General features: G+C 45.3%; 1 non-coding gene across 1 annotated transcript; it reads left to right on the top strand.

Annotated features, from left to right (window-relative positions):
- The first annotated feature begins 592 nt into the window (after positions 1-592).
- On the top strand, positions 593-664 carry trnae-cuc. The gene has a single exon. It is a non-coding gene; the product is annotated as a tRNA-Glu (tRNA).
- The last annotated feature ends 11,055 nt before the right edge of the window (positions 665-11,719 follow it).

Raw genomic sequence — 11,719 nt, 5'->3', positions numbered from 1 at the left:
GAAACTCTGTTAGACGAGTAAATCGATGCATCTCACATGTCTGTATGGTCGACAGGAAACATCAGCCAGCAGCCAGTTAGCTTAGCTTTGTGTAAAGGCTGGAATCAGGGCAGGGCTGCTTCTGTCACCTTCATCCAGAGCCAGGGTTTTATGCCAAATTAAGCGTCCCAAAATGCCCAACTCTTCTTTTAAGGCCCTCTTTCAGTGAGGCGGCCGTGTGATTGTCTAACAGCATCTGAAACATCTTTTCCGACTGGCGTGGCAGCATATGACACTTTGAAGCTTCTCCAAAAGCAAACATCTCCCCCGACTTCATGCCCTGTTTGACCAGGTGTGAACATGAATGATACCATAGGGTTTAAACTTACGGGTTTTTAGGTCGACTGAGCATGTGGAATTGTTGTTGGAGCTAATTGGTGAGAAATATCACTCTGATTGGCTGAGCAGTTGGTGCACAAGAAGAGAAAAGGAATAAAAAGAAAGGAAGAAGACAAAGGGAAATCTCATTGAGGCTGTCACTGTAATATCTATGATTAGTTATCATAGTGCTGGACACCGTAAATAAAAAAAGAGTTAGCCAGTTGAAACTGGCTCCCTGGTGGTCTAGTGGTTAGGATTCGGCGCTCTCACCGCCGCGGCCCGGGTTCGATTCCCGGTCAGGGAATGATGTTTTGGGCCCTTTGCTGTGTGTCAGCCCCTCTCTCTTACCTTGTTTCCTGTCATATCTGAAGCTGTCCTATCAACAAAGCCATAAAAGGCTGAAAAATGATAATAAAAAAGAGAAAGTAAGCTCAGAAAACCAGTTTGTTTGTAGGCAGCCAGTTTTGCCTTTTTTTGCAAATGTTGCTTATATATATGTATATATATATGTATATATATGTATATATATATATATATATATATATATATATATATATATATATATATATATATATATATATATATATATATTATATTGCAGTTTGTAGTCCTAAAACACAGAAATCTGTTGGCATTTTCCCACACGTGGTTCCCTCTTCTCAAAGTCTACGAGGTTTTTTTTAATTGGTTTTCGGTTAAATACCTGAAATAAAGTCTGCAAGTATATCTTGCCGAACACAAACGTGTCAGAATGATAAACTGTTGTTATTTAGAGAGGTTTTTGATGAGGGAAACTTCAGATCTTGAACATGCATAAGAACGCACTGTATATAAAACACTGAGTCAAAGGGAACAAATAAAGAAAAGCATCATATGTCTCCTTTAAACTGAGATCAGATGACGCAAAATACCACCGCACAGGATTCACATCATTCATATACTCATCAAACCATTCAGTGACCTCTCGTGCACCGTATGGGAACATCTGCATACGAGGAATGAGATACGATATTGTAAGCCAGTGTGTTGCCAGGTGTGAAAATGTCAACGTTGACTCGCCTACTGATGGTATCAAATGTCTTCACCTCTGCGATGATGTCATCAGGTTACTTCAGGTTAGGCTTGGACTCAACAGATTTTATTTGCGGAAAGGCTGGATGACAAACTAAAAGCGGAAGATGTTTATCAGTCAGAAATGGTTGAATGCTGCGTTCATGTCGTATCGGATGTATCGTAATTATGACAATCCAACTTGTAGAAAGCCGTGATTTATCTGAGACTACCTGAGAAACAAGAACATTTCTGTGTTCCTTGAAAGCCTTTCTGTTCTGAGGGCAGCGTGGCTGCTAATAAAGTGTGACTATGGTTTTGTATCCAGACATTAAAAAACGACTAATGACACATCTGCGGTGGGTTCAGTCCAGCTGTTGTAGCGCTGTGGTCCCGACAGGAGATCAGGCCCGTCTCACCGCCACCATGTATGAGCTTTCATCAGGCCACTTCACAACCCTGTGAGTGGAAACCAGACCACCACCACATGCTGTGAACGCAACCAAACATGTCTCTCTCAAAGATAAACCTGCTGAGTACTTTCAAAGACGACCTCAAGACCTGAGGACATCACAAAAGTGTCTTAGTTCTTCGTGCTCCAAGCAAAACCAGGCACTCCGTGCATCTTACCAGGTGGCACATTGTACTGCTAAGTTAAAGAAGCCCCACAACCATCGCAGAGGACTTTATCTTACCTGCAGCCTTGGACATGGTCAGAGAGGTGTTGGATCAGTCCATAGCAGACAAACTGAAAACTATACCTCTGTCAAATGTAAGGGTGTCATGATTCCTGAAGCTGCAGGTGTGGAAGTATTTTGGATTTCCAGTGAGTTATGATGACAACGTTCAAATTGTTGACAAAAAAGCCACAGTTTGCAAGCTCTGCAGAAACTAGATGGCAGGTTCTTTTGTTTAAGTTTCCAGTTGACTGAAGATATAAGTTATTGTTACATTGTGTTGTTAATAAATGTTTTAAATTTGCGTGGTACATTGCGAACAAAGGTCAGATATTATATTGCAAAAATGGCATAGCAACCTGTGCTTTAAAAAGATAAATGTAAAAATCGAGAATCAAATCTAATCGTGACCTTAGAATCAAAAATGTAATCGAATCGAGGATTTGGAGAATCGTGACACCCCTAGTCAAATGACACTATAAGTAGGTGAACTGAAGACATGTTGGATGACATCAAACAACAGACTACAGCTCGCATTAAGGCAACTGGTCATTTTGCTTTACAAATCCACGAATCTACAGACATAAAAACAAAGCACTTTTACCCATTTATGTGAGATGTGTGGGACAAAATGTACAAATGAAAAATAAGTAAAGTTTGAGCAGGCTTAACATCAGCATTCATCAGCAGCATCTCCTTGTTTGTGTGAGGAACCTGTTACCTTACATAAATGAATAAAAATAAAAAAAACAATGTTAGTGCACGCAGTAGCACCCACAAACAGGATAGCAGCATTTATTATTTACTTATGTCCAGTGTAAGTTCTCTGGCACCCAGCAGCATCTCTTTGTTATTACATTGTGATGTATTGTATGTATGCGTTAATGAGTGTGGTGGTGCTTATAGGGTGTCGGTCCAGAACGTGTGTGTACGAGGCTGGGAGGGAATCATCACAGTATACCCACTACAATAAACTGGACTGCACCACTGCTTGACAGTTACTGATGAGGACTCCTCTTTACATAGACCATCAAGGACAAGATCTGAGGTGACCTCTCAAAACGATACCAAGTATGCAGCATAATCCAAGTATGTAGCCTAATAATTTTCATTAGATATACTCAGAGACATGACTACTATACTATGTTTCTGTCTTGCAGGATGAGAGCATCAGGCAGTTGTTGGAGGAGGGCACAGCCTTAGACCCAAGATTCAAGATGAAAATGGCCAATGAAGTCTGGACCAGACTAGAAGACCCAGCTTTTATTTATTTATTTATTCATTTATTTATTTATTTATTTATTTACTGATTTGCTTGAATCTTTTATTGGAGTGTGTATGCAGCCTACGTGTACGCCTTGAGCTGCTATATGTATTTTATGTGTATTTATCTCCTGTAAGGGCAGCTGCTATGTCTGGGTCCATGTTATAGTTTTGTCCCTGTTCTTGCCTTGTGTTTCACCTCTCGGTCCAGATCTCCCTCCCCTGCGTGAGGGGTTTCGTCCTCCTACTTGATTGTCTGTCTCGCCCCGATCACCTTCACCTGGTGTGTGTGTGTGTAGTCCTTGTGTTTCCACTGTCTGTTGCCAGTTCGTCTTCTCGTCCGCCCCCAGCCTTTTGTTCCGAGTGTCTACAAGTGTTTTGATTACAGCCTGTGTTTCCATCGACCTCGCCTCTGCCTAATCCTTGTCTGATCTGTTTGCCCTGCTGACTGACTACCTGTGTACTGAACCTGTTTCCAGGAAAGACTGTTACCTTGCCTATTCTGTGTCTTTTTGTGCAGTTGAGTCCAAACCATTGTTGTGGTTGTCCTGGTCATGACAACTACTATGCACTACTCACTTTGAGTCCATGACAAATTTCCTCTAGGTCAGGGGTCTGCAACCCACAGTATTAAAAGGGCCATTTGGGGCTGTTTCCCACCAGATAAAACCCACCTACAGCCACAAAACCTATTTAGAAAGATACGCGGCATATAAAGTTTAATTACACTTGTGCTATGTAAATAAGAACAATAATAATATAGTTAGTTTGATTTACGAAATTAAAGAACTAGAAATGGAAAACGACTGACATTTTATTTCTGTTTGTAACAAGGCAAAACACCAAATTCTTTTGAACTCTATACAAAAAAAAAAAAAAAAAAAAAAAAAAAAGCCACGTGTAATTACTTGCAAATAAAATACACAATGCAGGCCTGAGGTTTGAGTCCCTCAGTTCTGAGATGACAGACTTGTTTGCACTTCTGCAGAACATTTACAGATTTGTATCTGGCTCTGCTGTTCATGTCAAGTGGCTTACTGTTCAGAAAGAGCTGCATCCACAGGAGAAGCCTAGAGAACTACAGAGACTTACAGATGTGAGGTGGGCATGCAGATACATGGCATGTTCTAATCTAAAGGACAGGATTCCAGCAGTTATGAGGCTTAAAGTTCACTCCATTGACTTGTATTAGTTCACAGAGCTGCCACTTTCAATATGGCGGCGACGTCGACGTACAGTCCAGCACTCAATGAGGCGTCTGTGTATATATGTCTATGGTCAGCAGCATCACTGACAGTAAGGGACTTGACAAACTGACCAAGAAGGCCTTGATGCCCACCGGTCTCAGTGCAGGTGGTGGGAGAAAGGGGGGCGACAGCTAAGCTATTATCCCCGGTAGAGAGCGGCCCCCACCCTGTGTGAAATGCTGTAAATACTCTTGTCAGTGTGCAATAGTCTCACTATTTTGGGAGTTTTTTGTTTCTTATTCATGTTGTTTATATTGTGTATACTGCTTTTCACTTTTATCTATATGTCTAATCTTTTTTAGTAGTTATTCATTAGTACTGTTTTTAATTGATGCTCTGTTTTTGCTCTCCTTTGCTGCTGTAATGTTGCTAATTTCCCTGTTTTGTTTTGACAATGATCAGCTGTGATATCATGAGGCTAATTATCTTTATAGAAACTATTTTTGGTGTTCACCTAACTAATTACAGTTTCTCTATCTCAGAGGTGACATTACATTCTTACACGTGGGTCCTTCATAGTTGTGAAGTACATGGCTGTACCATATGTAAGCCATCCATCCATCCATCTTCTACCGCTTTATCCGTTACCGGGTCGCGGGGGCAGCTGTCTGAGCAGGGACACCCAGACTTCCCTCACCCCGGACACTTCCTCCAGCTCTTCTGGGAGGATCCCAAGGCGTTCCCAGGCCAGCTGGGCGACATAGTCGCTCCAGCGTGTCCTGGGTCTTCCCCGGGGTCTCCTCCCAGTGGGACATGCCAGGAACACCTCCCGTGGAAGGCGTCCCGGGGGCATCCGAAACAGATGCCCGAGCCACCCCAACTGGCTCCTCTCGATGTGGAGGAGCAGCGGCTCTACTCCGAGCTCCTCCCGGGTGACAGAGCTCCTCACCCTATCTCTAAGGGAGCGCCCCGCCACCCTGCGGAGGAAACTCATTTCAGCCGCTTGTATCCGGGATCTTATTCTTTCGGTCATGACCCAAAGTTCATGACCATAGGTGAGGGTAGGAACGTAGATTGACCGGTAAATCGAAAGCTTCGCCTTTCGGCTCAGCTCTCTCTTCACCACGACAGACCGGTACAACGACCGCATTACTGCGGCCGCCGCACCGATCCGCCTGTCAATCTCACGCTCCATCCTTCCCTCACTCGTGAACAAGACCCCAAGATACTTAAACTCCTCCACCTGAGGCAGTAGCTCTCCCCCAACCCGGAGGGGACAAGCCACCTTTTTCCGGTCGAGAACCATGGCCTCAGATTTGGAGGTGCTGATTCCCATCCCAGCCGCTTCACACTCGGCTGCAAACCGCCCCAGGACATGCTGGAGGTCCCGGCTCGAAGGAGCCAACAGGACCACATCATCCGCGAAAAGCAGAGATGAGATCCTGTGGCTCCCAAACCAGATCCCCTCCGGCCCGTGGCTGCGCCTAGAAATTCTGTCCATGAAAGTAATGAACAGAACCGGTGACAAAGGGCAGCCCTGCCGGAGTCCAACATGTACCGGGAACAGGTCTGACTTACTGCCGGCAATGCGAACCAAGCTCCTGCTCCGCTCGTACAGGGACCGTACGGCCCTTAACAGGGGGCCCCCGACCCCGTACTCCCGGAGCACCTCCCACAGAATGCCACGAGGGACCCGGTCGAATGCCTTCTCCAAGTCCACAAAACACATGTGGACTGGTTGGGCAAACTCCCATGAACCCTCGAGTACCCTGCGGAGGGTATGGAGCTGGTCCAGTGTTCCGCGGCCCGGACGAAAACCGCATTGTTCCTCCTGAATCTGAGGTTCGACTATCGGCCGAATTCTCCTCTCCAGTACCCTGGAATAGACTTTCCCAGGGAGGCTGAGGAGTGTGATCCCCCGATAGTTGGAGCACACCCTCCGGTCCCCCTTTTTAAATAGGGGGACCACCACCCCGGTCTGCCAGTCCAGAGGCACTGTCCCCGACTGCCATGCAATGTTGCAGAGACGTGTCAACCAAGACAGCCCTACAACATCCAGAGACTTGAGGTACTCAGGGCGGATCTCATCCACCCCCACTGCTTTGCCACCGAGGAGCTTCCCAACTACCTCAGTGACCTCAGCTTGGGTGATGAATGAGTCAACCTCCGAGTCCCCAGCCTCTGCTTCCTCTATGGAAGACACGTCAGCGGGATTGAGGAGATCCTCGAAGTATTCCTTCCACCGCCCGACAATATCCCCAGTCGAGGTCAACAGCTCCCCACCTCCACTGTAAACAGTGTTGGTGGAGAACTGCTTCCCCTTCCTGAGGCACCGGACGGTTTGCCAGAATTTCTTCGAGGCTGACCGATAGTCCTCCTCCATGGCCTCCCCGAACTTTTCCCAGACCCGAGTTTTTGCTTCCGTGACTGCCCGTGCCGCCGCCCGCCTGGCCTGCCGGTACCCGTCAGCTGCTTCAGGAGTCCCCCGGGCCAACCAGGCTCGGTAGGACTCCTTCTTCAGCTTGACAGCATCCCTTACTTCCGGCGTCCACCACCGGGTTCGGGGATTGCCGCCACGACAGGCACCGGAGACCCTACGGCCACAGCTCCGGACAGCCGCGTCAACAATAGAAGTGGAGAACATGGTCCATTCGGACTCAATGTCCCCAGCCTCCCTCGGGATCAGGTCCAAGCTCTCCCGGAGGTGGGAGTTGAAGACCTCTTTGACAGAGGGTTCTGCCAGACGTTCCCAGCAGACCCTCACAATACGTTTGGGCCTGCCAGGTCTGTCCAGCCTCCTCCCCTGCCAACGGATCCAACTCACCACCAGGTGGTGATCAGTTGACAGCTCAGCCCCTCTCTTCACCCGAGTGTCCAAGACATACGGCCGGAGGCCAGATGACACGACCACAAAGTCAATCATTGACCTCCGGCCTAGGGCGTCCTGGTGCCATGTGCACATATGGACACCCTTATGCTTGAACATGGTGTTCGTTATGGACAAACTGTGACTAGCACAGAAGTCCAGTAACAGAACACCACTCTGATTCAGATCGGGGAGGCCGTTCCTCCCAATCACACCCCTCCAGGTAACACTGTCGTTGCCCACGTGAGCGTTGAAGTCCCCCAGAAGAACGACGGAGTCCCCGGTTGGAGCACTCTCCAGTACCCCTCCCAGGGACTCCAAGAAGGCCGGGTACTCTACACTGCCGTTCGGCCCATAAGCCGAAACAACAGTGAGATACCTATCCCCGACCCGAAGGCGCAGGGAAACGACCCTCTCGTTCACTGGGGTAAACCCCAACACATAGCGGCTGAGCCGAGGAGCTATAAGCAAGCCCACACCAGCTCGCCGCCTTTCGCCGCGGGCAACTCCAGAATAGAAGAGAGTCCAGCCTCTCTCAAGGAGTTCGGTTCCAGAGCCCAGACTGTGCGTAGAGGAGAGCCCGACTATCTCTAGTCGGTACCGCTCAACCTCTCGCACCAGTTCAGGCTCTTTCCCCCCCAGTGAGGTGACATTCCATGTCCCCATGGCTAGAGTCACCATCCGGGGATTGGGTCGCCGGGGCCCCCGCCCACGACCGCCACCCAAATCCCACTGCACCCGCCCCCTCTGAACCCTCCCGTGAGTGGTGAGCCCACAGGAGGGCGGGCCCACGTCGCTCTTCCGGGCTGCGCCCGGCCGGGTCCCACCATATGTAAGCTATTTATATATTTATTTTGCTATTTTGTTTTAAATGATTGAATGTGTTTTGATGATTGATTGATTGATTGATTTACATTTGTTGTAGTCAGGTAGTCAGAGCTTCCATAGTGTCTTCTTGATGCTCCCACCAGGGGGCACCAAAGTCTAACAAGTGTAAGTCTAAAGACCTTTAGTCACATTTTTCAGAGAATATGAATGATTATACAATAACTTTTCTTTCCCTCATGGTTAGTGGTTGGGTGAAGCCATTTATTATCAAACAATTGTGTTTGCTCTTTTTAAATCACAATGACAACAGAAACTACCCAAATGACCCTCATCAAAAGTGTACATAACCTCGTTCTTAATATGGTGTGTTGCCCCTTTAACATCAGTGACAGCTTGAAGTCTTTTGTGGTAGTTGTGGAAGAGGCTCTTTATTTTCTCAGATGGTAAAGCTGCCCAATCTTCAACAAGCCTCCAGTTCCTGTAAAGTCTTGGGCTGTCTTGCATGAACTGGATGTTTGAATGATACTGAGGTCAGGAGACGGAGATGGCCGCTCCAGAACCTTCACTTTTTTCTGCTGGAACCAATAACAGGTGGACTTGGTCTTGTGTTCTGGATCACTGTCATGTTGGAACGTCCAAGCATGAACGTCCAGGCTGATGAGTGCAAATCTTCCTCCATTTCTTTCTGAGAACATGCTGCATTCATCTTGCCATCAGTTTTGACCAAGTTTTCTACCCTCATTTCCCACTTCTTAACTAGAGTTTGAACACGACTGATTGGCATTCTCAGTGAATTGTATATCTTTTTATATCCTTTTCCTGCTTTATGTAGTTCACCTACCTTCTCCCACAGATCCTTTAATAATTATTTTGCTTTCCCCATGGCTCGCAATCCAAGCAAACAGATCACAGGTGAGGATGGTTACCTTTAGTAGCCATTTAAACCTGTATGTGTCGACTTGTGTGTTATCAGGCCAAAACCTCCACTCACACTTTTGATGAGGGTCATTGGGGTAGTTTCTCTTGTCATTATCATTTACAAACATAATTGTTTGATAATAAATGGCTTCACCCAACCACTAACCATGAGGGAAAAAAGAGTTTTTGTTCTTTCATTCATATTCTCTGAAAAATGGCCCAAAAAAATATGCTGCCAGGGCTTGAAAGACTGTGCTTCAGGCTACAGTCCACTTCACCAATCAGAACATGACTGACTAATGATAGTATAAAATAAAATCATCAGCATCATGACATTTGATGTTTTTGTGATAAAATGCAATAAATAAGATCCGCAACTGCAACCAAATACAAGTTGTAATTTGAAAAGTGCACATCCTATGGATACTTGTAACTATAACAAGACCTGACAACTCCTTCAAACGACTGCACTGTTTGTAGGATGACTCTCTGAGCGTCTCCTTCTTATACGTCACCCCTCTCTCCTCTCTGTACTCAGAGGCACATCCGTTTGATGTTCCACTGACAGCCAATATCACACAGAGGGAAAGTGTGCAATAAGTCAGTTTTCTTTGAAGGAATTATGCAAACTTTTTAAATCATCACATCAGGTCAGTGAGATGTGGCACTCGGCACTCAGCAAGAAAAGGGGACCTGCTCCCCCTAGTGGTGGAGTGAGGCAGGTGCACACCTCACTGCGTGCTGCGCTGCAAAGTGCAGTTCAGTGAGCGCAGGCTAAAGGTGTGTGGTGACGTTTACAGGGAATCACTAAATCATTGGCTGTAACAGTAATATAGCAGAGTCTGAGTTTGAGGAAAATGATTCTGGTGACTGAAGTTTTTGAAAGTTACAATTTCAGCACACTCAGCAAACATGATAAGATACAGCTATAGTAATCTAACACTTCATCATGGAACCGAAATTTAAATCCATTTAAACTACGAAGTACTTTCTGAGTACTTAGTATCACTTGTAACCATTTTGATCCCCTGACTTTTCCCCTCATGAGGTCCCATTTGTCAGGCTTGTTGACCACAATCATTGAAAATTAACAAATTCAGCAGATTTCTTCCGATTAATCATCAACGAGGCTCCCGCTGTGTGCTGCTGCACCCCAAGGTGTTCACCACCACCACCACATCTCTTCAATTTGTCAAAATGTCGTCCTTGTAAAGCTCCTTCTTCTACAAAGTGCTATAAGTTAATGCCTCTCATTTAGAAAAACAGAGAGGAACCAAAAACAACACATTACTTTCTCTGATAATTATAAGCATTAACTAGTCCTTATATGTTCAGTATACAAGTAGGCATCAAACCACAGGATGTATTTGTATAATGTTTCTGAGCTGTTAATGAATGTAACACTGTTACTGTGATGATAAATGAAATATTGAATCTGTCTTTAATAACCAGATCCTGACATGTAAATGAGACATATGTTTGCCATACTCTCAACTTGGTTAAACTAATTTAACTTTAAATAAGGACAACAGCATAATATAGACAACAGAATCAGAAATATTTTATTGATCCCCGACGGGAAATTGCAGCGTTACAGCTGCTCCCATTCAAAGTCAAGAATATGCAGAAAAAATGATAATAATAAAAATTTGTCTGAGTGATTGGTATTATTAAATTATTAAAAATCACTGTATTTATAAAAATGACGTTGGTGCTTTTTATGCCCACAGATGTCACATTTAGCCTACATGTCAGGATCTGGTTATTATAACACAGATTCAATATTTAACTGTCATGTATCAACACAGTAACAACTTCACACACACTGGCAGCTGTAAACACTCATAAGAACATAATAAAATACATCCTGAGGTTTGGTGCCTACCTGTATACTAAACATATATAAGCAGCAGTTAACGTTTATAATCATCAGAGAACGTTACATACCTTGTTTTTGGTTCCTGTCTGTTTGTCAAAGATTGACTGGTACATGTGTGAAAGTGTAAATGAGAGGCATTGAGTCTCCTCAGCAGCCATAGTCTGATCGATATTCTGGCTTGAGTTTTTAGTCATTCATACAACACTGATCAAAACAGTCATTTTTGTTACGATCAACTGAGCTTTTGTTTAGTTACAGGACAGATAGCTCACGCAGCCTGGTCCGTTCCTGGACTCGAACGGACGAACCTCAGGATCGCAACACTTGTGCGCATGCGCTCTGAGAACATTCGAAGCGACATCTACCTAAACCGCTCGGCCATCGCAGATAACGGCTTTGTGAGGTGATAAACAGGGGTGTGGTCTGGTGAGCTCATAGCGTCAGTTTGTCAATGCGCTGAGCATACATCCACCAACGGCAGGGAGACACAGTTTGTTCGTCTTTCTGTCTTTCTTTGTTCATTTGTTATTTTCAAGACAGAAGAGCATTTTCTTAATTTACAGAACCCCTCCAGCATGTGGCGCTCTAGGCTACCGCATGTATAATCATAAATGATAAAGATGGACATCGCACATGACAACAAACAGTACAACAAAACAGAAGACAATTTATTGCAAATGAGGATAAATAG

This window comes from Acanthopagrus latus, chromosome 6 (assembly GCF_904848185.1).
Source record: "Acanthopagrus latus isolate v.2019 chromosome 6, fAcaLat1.1, whole genome shotgun sequence".
Lineage (NCBI taxonomy): Eukaryota > Metazoa > Chordata > Actinopteri > Spariformes > Sparidae > Acanthopagrus > Acanthopagrus latus.
This window is presented reverse-complemented; position numbering and strand designations above follow the sequence as displayed.